This window comes from Penaeus vannamei, chromosome 20, assembly GCF_042767895.1.
Source record: "Penaeus vannamei isolate JL-2024 chromosome 20, ASM4276789v1, whole genome shotgun sequence".
Taxonomy (NCBI): Eukaryota; Metazoa; Arthropoda; class Malacostraca; order Decapoda; family Penaeidae; genus Penaeus; species Penaeus vannamei.
The window spans coordinates 4,609,886-4,619,885 of NC_091568.1; the positions used below are offsets into that span (position 1 = coordinate 4,609,886).

The 10,000-nt window shown below is 45.8% G+C and overlaps 1 protein-coding gene across 10 annotated transcripts in view; it reads left to right on the plus strand.

The window, feature by feature from the left end:
• Positions 1 to 10,000, plus strand: part of LOC113828121 (TOX high mobility group box family member 4-A) — a 711,447-nt gene that overhangs the window by 536,914 nt on the left and 164,533 nt on the right. Inside the window, exons 1-2 of one of the 10 annotated variants that reach the window (XM_070134764.1) lie at positions 1 to 70; positions 9,492 to 9,557. The exon at positions 1 to 70 is cut by the window's left edge and continues 77 nt beyond it. The exons of 8 other annotated variants lie outside the window; for them this stretch is intronic. The gene's annotated coding sequence lies outside the window, so the exon portion shown is untranslated. The remainder of the gene's footprint in view (positions 71 to 9,491; positions 9,558 to 10,000) is intronic. One more of the 10 variants, XM_070134766.1, reaches the window with a different exon arrangement.

Sequence of the window (10,000 nt, forward strand, 5' to 3'; positions counted from 1 at the left end):
CACACGCACAAGTGAACGAACGGCCCGCGCAAACACGCGTGTGCACGTCATTGCACATTTATAGAAACATGTAAGCAGAATTACCAAACTTGTGTACATGCTCTTACGTACACACACAGACACACACACACACAGACACACACACACACACACACACACACACACACACACACACACACACACACACACACACACACACACACACACACACACACACACACACACACACACACACTCAGCGCACTCAACAAACACACACACACACACAGCGCACTCAACAAACACACACACACACCCGCGCAACACAAGAGCATCTGTGTATTATCTATTAATTCATTTTGTCTGTTTGAACTACTAGCTTTATCAGAACAGTATCAGTACATGTAATTAAAACCTCCAAACTTAATTATGAAGCTTGGAACGTCAGGCTTTGATGCCAGTCCGGGGAATTACTGACAATCTGGCCGGCAATATATTCCTTACTTTGCGGTATTCGCCCTTGCGCGCTCCCGGCACAGGGTCCGTTTCCCCGTGCGGCGGAAATAAAATATATTCTGTTTACTCAGTCTTATGGAAGGATATGTGTCTATAGATAGCAAAAATACACAGATCTCGCAGCGTTGAAAATGTGTATATCTCCAGCCGTTTGATTAAAGATAGATTTTTTCCCTCATCTTTTTTTTTATTTCCTAAAGCTTTTTTTTCCCCTTATACTCTATTCGTGTTTTTTTTTGTTTTTTTTTTTCGTTTTTTTTTTTAAGTGTGTTAAAGGGACTAGCTTAGCATTATGAAATTCTACTTACGGATGGGAATAAATATCCATGTTTTTTTTTTCTTCTTTTTTTTTGTTTTTTTTTTATTATTGTTTTTTTTTTTTTATTTCATCGTATTCGGGAAGCGGATAGCCAAATGGATATATTAATTCAACGCTTAATTCTACTTGGTAGCATTAGCGTCGAGAACAAATGAAAGTTGAATTATTTCGGTTAAATATTGTATGAGAGCGCTGATAGGGACTAGCTTTTATGTTGATCTCTGTTAATTAGATCAATTTGCATTAATTTCTCTATTTTCCCAGGTCGGTGTTTTTTTTTCTTTCTTTCTTTTTCTTTTAAAGGGCGATCAAGTTTGGAAAATCAATTGGAGGGTTAGGTGGTTGCGTATTTTTGTTTTTTTCTTTTTTTCTCTTTCTCTTTCTCTTGCTCTCTCGCTCTCTCTTACTCTTACTCTTACTCTTACTCTTACTCTTACTCTTTCTCTCTCTCTCTCTCTCTCTCTCTCGCTCTCTCTCTCTCTCTCTCTCTCTCTCTCTCTCTCTCTCTCTCTCTCTTATTCTGTTCATCTCTTTCTTTTTCTGCTCCCCACTCTCCTCCCCCCCTCCCTTCCCTCCCTTCTCTCCCTTCTCTCCCTCCCTCCCTTCCTCCCCTCCTTCCCTCCTTGTATCCCACAGGTGTTTCTGTTGCTGTTTTCTGCCGAGAAGTGAACCTTATGCAAATGCCGAGCGCGAGAGCAAGCTACGTCACTATTTATGCTGATGAGTGTTAAGTAACTAAAGTGATGAGTGAGAGGATGAATAGAGCTGGAATTAAAGTGAGTGAATGAGTGCGTCTCTGTGTGTTTTCGTGTAAATGAGGGAGTGGGAGGGGAAGGGTGGGGTGAGGGGGGAAGGGGGGGAGGGAGGGGGGGAAGGGAAAGGGTGGGAGAAGGGGGGAAAGGGTGTGTGGGAAAAGGGAGGGAGAGGGTGAGAGGGTGGGAGGTGGATGGGAAGGGGAGGGGTGGAAAGGGAGTGGGAGGGGAGGGAGGGAGGGAGAGTGGGAGGAGGATGGAAGGGAGGAAAGGGGAGAAAGAGAGAGAGTAGTGAAGGCGAAAGGGTAAGAAGAAAAGAGGAGACGGAGGTGGAGGAAAGGAGAGAGAGAAGGAAAGAAAGAGAGAGAGAGAGAAAGATAAAAAAAGAGAGTTGTTATGAACGGCTTCGGCTTGGTCTTTCTTAAATGTATTTTGTAGAATGAGACTCAGGAATTTATGGTTGGGAGAATAAAAAAAAATTGAATGGATTGCGAAAAATCTGATCTTGCTGGAAATGAGGGGGTGGGAGGGGGAAGGGGGAGGGTAGGCTGAGGTAAAAAGGAAGTTAAGGTAAGACAAAGAAAAATAAAGGTAGGATAAGGTAAGGTAGGTTAGAGTAAGAGGATTCCTTGCAAGTGAACGGGTGGGGAGAGGGGAGGGGAAGGGAGGGTAAGGGAAAAGAAGGTAAACTAAGACAAAGAAGAAAGTAGGGTAAGGTAAGCTAAGGTAAGGTAGGTTAAGGTAAGAGTCCTTGTAAGTGAAGGGGTAGTGAGAGGGGGGGAGGGGGAGGGATGTGAGGATTCCTTCGGGGTTTAATCTATCTTTGTAACTGTACATGTCAAGTATTTATGCAAGGTGTGGATGGAGGCTTTGTTAACTGTAAAAAAAGAAAAAGAAAAACGTGGATATGAAAGAAAGGAGAGAGAGAGAGGGAGGGAGGAAGAGAGAAAGAGGGAAGGAGGGAGGAAGAGAGAAAGAGGGAATGAGGGAGGAAGAGAGAGAGAGGGGAGGGAGGAAGAGAGAGAGAGAGAGGGAGGAGGAAGAGAGAGAGGGAGGGAGGAAGAGAGAGAGAGAGAGAGGGAGGGAGGAGGAGAGAAGAGAGTGAGGGGGGGGGAGAGAGAGAATAGAGAAGGCATAGAATGAAAAATGGAAAGCTAGAAAGAAAAAAAAACTGGAAGAGAAAGAAAGAGAGAGGAAAGAGAGAAAAAAGAATTATCATATCCCGATGTGTTACGGCTTGTGTTTGTGAAAGTGGAGTTTCTCTTGAGCTCCATCTAGACCATTTTAAGCCCCCCACCCCCTCCTCCCACCTTCCCACCCACCCCACCCCACCCCACACCCCCCCCCCCCCTCCCCCACCCCACCACCACCCCACCTCTTTCTCGTTCTTTAACCTCTCTGCGCTCTGTTCCGCCCGCTTTGTTTTTCCTCCTCTTTTGGTTCTGCTCTTTCACTACTCTTGTCTCGTGTGTGTGCTTTGTATGTATGTATATATGAATATTTGTGTGTGTGTGTGTGTTTTGTGTGTGTGTGTGTGTGTGTGTGTGTGTGTGTGTGTGTGTGTGTGTGTGTGTGTGTGTGTGTGTGTGTGTGTGTGTGTAGATATACATATACACATGTACACATACATTATACCTATACATATACATATATACACATATACATTATACTTATACATATACATATATACATTATACACGTATATATACGTATACATATATACACATACATATGCGTACGCACGCGCGCATGCACACACACACACACACACACACACACACACACACACACACACACACACACACACACACACACACACACACACACACACACACACACCTCCCCGCCCCTCCCTTATCGCTTCCCACATCTCGGAATTTTATCTCACCATTTCCATCACATTTTCCTCCACGCCTTCCCTCACTTTCACCCTTCACTCATCGTGTTCTTTCTTGCAATCTTCTTTTCTTGTGTCTTTCTCTCCTCCTCCTTCCCTCCCCCCCCTCTTCGTATCTTGCCCTCCCACTTCTCGCCTTTCTGTGTTCTCTTCTTCACTCCCTCCTTCCATGCTGCTCTCTCTCCTTTCTATTTTCTCATTTCCTATTTCGCTGAGTTCTCTCCATCCTCCTCCCTCTCTATTCCTGCCTTTCCTCCCCCTTTTCCATCCATCCCTCCTCCCCTTCCTTCCATCCCTCCATCCCCCTCTCCCTTTCCATCCCTCTCCCCGCTACACATCCATCTATCTCCCATCCCTCCCTTCCTTACCTCCCATCCCTCCCATCCTTCCCTCTCCCCCTTCCTTCCCTCCCATCCCACCCCCTGCCCATCCATCTCCCATCCCTCCCATCCCTCCCTCCCTCCCTCCCTACTTCCCTCTATCCCTATCCCTCCCTCTCTTCCTTCCCTCTTTCCCTCCTTCCCTCAGCGCCTTCATCGCTTGTTGAGCTCAAGGACCCCCAGCGCAGCATTTAAAGATCATAGGCCTGTGTTCGGAGGCTGGGCGGGCGTGCGTGACATTTGACGGCTGTTTGGGAGGATTAGTCATGTGGATAATGTGGATAATGAGGGTTAATGGAGGATGGCTGGATTGGGGTTTGTTTATCATTATCGTGTTTTTTTTTTTGGGGGGGGAGGGTGGAGGTGGGGTTGGGGGGATGTAGTTTTGTTGTCGGATTTTTTTTTCTGTAATTTATGTTGTTGTTGTTGTTGTTGTTTGATGGGGATTAGCATTGTTTATTTTTGTCAGTATCAGGATTATTATTTGTAATGGTATTGATTGTTTGTTAATATCGCTGACTATTACTGCTGTTGTTGACACTGTGAATTTATATTTATATTGGAATCCCTCCTTGTTTTTTCCCAGATATTATATTTTGTATTATTTTTCTGCTTAGTGTTAATTAATGTTTGCTTTTGTCATTTTTCTTTCCTTGATAACAGCCTTTTTCATCATCTTAATCTTCATCTTCATCTTCGTCTTCATCATTGTCATCATATCAGTATTTAAGGTCTTCTCTCCTTCGCTGTCATGGAGAGACCGCGATATCTCGTGGTTTTTTACGATTATTAGGCTTTGTCAGCATTCTTTATCGGAGGAGAAAAGAGAGATTGAGAGAGAGAGAGAGACGGTAGAGAAGGAAGAGAGGTAGAAAGAGACAGAAGGAGAGGGAGAGAGAGAATGAGAGAAACAGAAAGGAAGAGAGACAGTCAAACAGAAAGGATGAGAGACGGACAGACAGACTGTGACAGAGACGGAAGAGAGGAGAAACGGAAGATGGAGAGAGGGGGACAGAAGAGAAGAAGAGGAAGAGAAAGAGAGAAAGGGAGACATAGGAGACCGAGGAGGAGGAGAGGAACCGACAGCAGTAGGACTCCCGGTCTCTCTCCCGCCATTGAAATTCACTTACCCGAGTCAAATGCGTTATTAATAGCGTCACCCCTAAGGCTATGCAGATTATTATGCAAAATACATCAGAGCCCGTAATAAATCTATCATTCATTTCATTAATCTTACTAATTTCACGTGAGCGATGCGTTGCGGTAGGGAGCGGTCGGGCGACGGGGCGGCGGCCGACCGGGGCGAGCGCGCGAACGGCGACGGGACCGGTCGATGGGCAGCGGGACGGGGGCGGGCCGGGTCTCGTCACATCCCCCCCCCCCCCCCCGGAGCCCCGGTTAAATTCTCTTCCGTAGCCGTGTTTATTTTTCTCGCAGCTCAGTTCATTCAGAATGAATTATTAGGCTGATTAATGCATGCCTCCCACTCTCTTCGCGGTCCTCCCTCCCTCCCTCGCTGGCTCGCGTCCCCTTCCCTTCCCTCCTTCCCTACCCTTCCCTACCCGGCCTCTTCTTCTTCTTCTTCTTCTTCTTCTTCTTCTTCGTTTTCGTTGTCCCCCACTTCACTCTTCCTTTTCTTTTCCGCCTCCTCCTCCCTCCATTTCTCCTCCCTCCCTCCCTCCTCCTCTCTCCTCCCCCTTCCTTCCTCCCTCCTCCCTCCTCCTCCATTACCACCTCCTCCTCCTCCATTACCTCCCTCCTCCTCCATTACCTCCCTCCTCCTCTCCCCCTCCCCTCTCCCCTCTTCTTCTACCTCCCTCCTCCCCCTCTCCTCCTCCCCCCTCCCCCTCTCCCTCCCTACCTCCCTCCCTCCTCCACCTCCTCCTCTCTACCTCTTCCTCCTCCTCTCTCTACACTCCTCCTCCTCCTCCTCTCCTCCTCCCTCCTCCCTCCCTCCCCTCCTCCCTCCCTCCTCCCTCCTCCCTCCTCCTCCTCCTCCTCTACCTCCTCTACCCTCCCCCCCCGTCCCCCTCTACCTCCTCCTCCCTCCTCCCTCCTACCTCACAAACCGTTACCTCCTTCACCTCCCCTTCCCATTCCCCTCCCCTTACTATCTCCACCATTACCTCCCCCTCCCTCTCCACCTCCTCCCTCCTCCTCCCTCCTCCCTCCCCTCACTCCCCCTCTCTACCTACCTCCACCATTACCTCCTCCTCCCCCCCCTCCCCCGCCCCTCTATGATACCTCTCTTTTCAACTTTCCCAAGGCCGACGGAGAGAGAGAGCCTTATGGAAATTTATAGTCGTCCCATATTTCTCAAGTTGAGAAAAAGTGAAAAATAGTTAAAAAAGGCAGAATGTTTAGGCTAATTGGCATCTCGACTGTCAGAAAAGTTATTTATGTCGCTATTTTCCCTGGGTTTATTTTTTTTTAATTTATTTAATTTTTTTTTTATCTGTTTATTTTTGTGATGTGTGTTTGGGAGAGTGAGCAGGATTGTGATTGTAGGAACGTACCTTGGCAGGGTGATTGATGTGTTATTTAACGCCCTTTCCACAGTCTCTTAAAAAGATAATAAAAAAGAGATTAAGAAGTAAACATGTAAGTGTGTATTTAGAAATGCACACTGCGTGTATATATGTGTGTGTGTGTATGTGTTGTTTGTTTGTGTGTGTGTGTGCGTGTGTGTGTGTGTGTGTGTGTGTGTGTGTGTGTGTGTGTGTGTGTGTGTGTGTGTATGTGTGTGTGTGTGTGTGTGTGTGTACATACATACATACATACATATATACATATTCATATACAAATATGTATTTGCTTATGTGTGTGCTTGTGTCTGCATATGTACGCTCTTCATGTGTTAGATGTTAATAAACAAGCTATGTCTCAAAAAAAAAAAAAGGAAAAGAATGAAATTCCATATTCCTTTTTTAACTTGCATTAACTCCCCACCCCACCCCACCCCCACCCCCCACCGACGCCCACTCTTCCTCTCTCCCTTTCAGTAAAATTTAATGCCCTGTTGCCTGAGTGGTTCTATGTATTGTGTTCTATGGGCGTTTTGAGGCGGTGTGTTCTCTTGAAAAAAAATTATTATTATTTTTTTTTTTTTGTTCGTTTGTTTTATTTTTTATTTTATTATTATTTTTTTGGATATTTGTGTGAGGTTTTGTTTTGTTTTCGAAATGATGTTTTGTGGGATTTTATTAATTTTGAATGATCCGTTGGAGTGATTCCTTTCTATTTTAGTTAAGGCTTTGTTAGCATTCATTATCTTAATGACAATACTTGGTAATGGTAATTGTTATTAATGTTGCTAGAGAGATTATTATGATAATAGCAATAAATATTATTAGCATTGGTATTAGAAGTAGTAGTAATTAATAATAATGGTAATATGTATATTCATTAGATTAACTCTTGGGCGCTTCGTATTTACGCTTTTACTGAACTCGACAATGTTCGTGTGGCATTACGTAAGGCCATGGTGGTCCTCGCTCATTGCATGATGTTGTACGGGCTTGCATGCGTTCGGGTGCGGATCGATTCTGCGTATTGCAAGTCTCGTCGAATTAGCCAAGACCCCCCCCCCCCCAGAAAGAGAGAGAGAGAGAGAGAGAGAGAGAGAGAGAGAGAGAGAGAGAGAGAGAGAGAGAGAGAGAGAGAGAGAGAGAGAATGAGTGAGTGAGAAAGAGAGAGAGAGAGAGAGAAAGAGAATGAGAATGAGGTGTTGCAGAGAGAGAGAGAGAGAGAGAGAGAGAATGAGTGAGTGAGAAACACAGAGAGAGAAACGGAAAGTGAGAAACAGAGAGAGAGAGAGAGAAAGAGAATGAGGTGTTGCGTAATTTTTTTTTTTCCACGCCCTTGAGCAATGAGAAAGCATACGCACGCCCTTGAGCGCTTGTTACGCCCACTCCAAACATTAATATTAATGTTTCTCCAAGAAGCAACTCAGGCTTTCCATGAAGAAAACCCTTGATATTAATGCTGTGCGCTTATTCACTTACTTCGCTCACTCACGTAGTCAGTCAGTCACTCACTCACGTAGTCATTCATTCAGTCAGTCAGTCAGTCACTCACGAATTCAGTCAGTCAGTTACTCACGCGTTCAGTCAGTCAGTCACTCACGAATTCAGTCAGTCACTCACTCACTCACGTAGTCATTCATTCAGTCAGTCAGTCACGCGTTCAGTCAGTCAGTCAGTTACTCACGCATTCAGTCAGTCAGTTACTCACTCACGCATTCAGTCAGTCAGTTACTCACGCATTCAGTAAGTCAGTTACTCACTCACGAATTCAGTCAGTCACGCGTTCAGTCAGTCACTCACGCGTTCAGTCAGTCAGTCACTCACGAATTCAGTCAGTCAGTCAGTCAGTTACGCATTCAGTCTGTCAGTCACTCACGCGTTCAGTCAGTCAGTCACTCACGAATTCAGTCAGTCAGTCAGTCACTCACTCATGCATTCAGTCACTCAGTCACTCAGTCACAGTTTGCAAAACACGGCTCCAGTAATCCTTACTCTCCCCCCCCCCTCCCCTACACAAACACTAACACGTACAACCTATTTCAAAACATATTTTGCCACAGTCATCCACTTTTCCCACAGACACAACCTTACTATTCCCCCACAACTCTCACAGCCTTCCCTTCCCCTCCCCACAACTCCCACAGCCTTCCCTTCCCCTCCCCACAACTCCCACAACCACACCTCACCCCTCCTTACAACTCCCACAACCACACTCACCCCCTCTCACAACCCCAACAACCGTACTCCCCCCACAACTACCACAACCGGACTCTCCCCCCTCCCTCAACCCCAACATCCCTACTCCCCACTTACAACTCCCACAACCCTGCACACTCCTCCCCCTCAACTCCAACATCCCTCCTACCCCCCCCACCCTTTACAACTCCCACAACCGTACTTTCCCCCCACCCCCCACCACCCCACTTACACCCACCCCCCAACCCCCTCAGCCTCACTCCGTCCCCACAGTGAAAACTTGGGCTGTTTCCATTTTAAAGGTCCCATCTTATCTGTACCATTGTCATTGGGAGGTGGAGGTCTCTTTGAGCGGACTTGGGACTTGTAAGAGCTCAACATTCATTTTCTTTGAGTCACCCCTCGCCCCCCCCCCCCCGTTTATCCCCCTTCCCCCTTTTTGTTCCCCCTTCTTCGTTTTCCTTACTCCCTTCTTCTTCTTCTTCTTCTTCTCTTTGTTTTTCTCTCTTCGTTCTTATTACTTCATTCTTCCTCTCTTCTCTTTATTTCTCTCTCTCGTTCGTATTACTTCATTCTTCTTCTTCTCTTTATCTCTTTTCGTTCCCCTTACTCTATTTTTATCCCTATCTCTCTTCCCCTGACCTTCTTTACACCTTTTTTTTACTTCCTCTTGCTTCGTTCTTCGTTTACCTTATTCCCTTTTATCACCTCTCCCTTTCCCTTACCCCCTTTCCCCTCCTCCCCATCTCCCCCTACTCATCCCTACCCTCTCCCTCCCTCCTTCCCCTCTCATTTTTCTCTTCTTTTTCTCAGCTTTTATGTGATTTTTCATTTTTTTCCGTTTTTTGTGTTCTTTATTTTTTATTTTTTTGGTGTGTGTTGTTTTTTGCTCTATTTTCTAATGTTTATTTTTTTCTCTCCCTGCAGGTATGTTGTAACGCTGTGGATGCGGTGTCGGTTGTCGGGTTGGAGTGATTGACTGTGCTAATTGAGGTAAGTTTGGAGGAGGTTTGAGGTTAAAAGGTTTATAGGCATACGTACGTACATACATATATGCATACATATATATACATACATATACATACATACATACATACATACATACATACATACATACATACATACATACATACATACATACATACATACATGCACAAGCGCACACGCACACACACACACACGCACACACTGACACACACACACACACACACACACACACACAGAGACACACGCACACACTGACACGCTCACACTCACAGACACAGACATACGCACTTTCTTTCTAGATCTCTTGTTACTCCCTTACTCTCTTCCTCTTTATCTTTCTTCTTCCCTACTCTCTCTCCCTCTCAAACTCACTCACTCTCTCTCTCTCTCTCTCTCTCTCTCTCTCTCTCTCTCTCTCTCTCTCTCTCTCTCTCTCTCTCTCTCTCTCT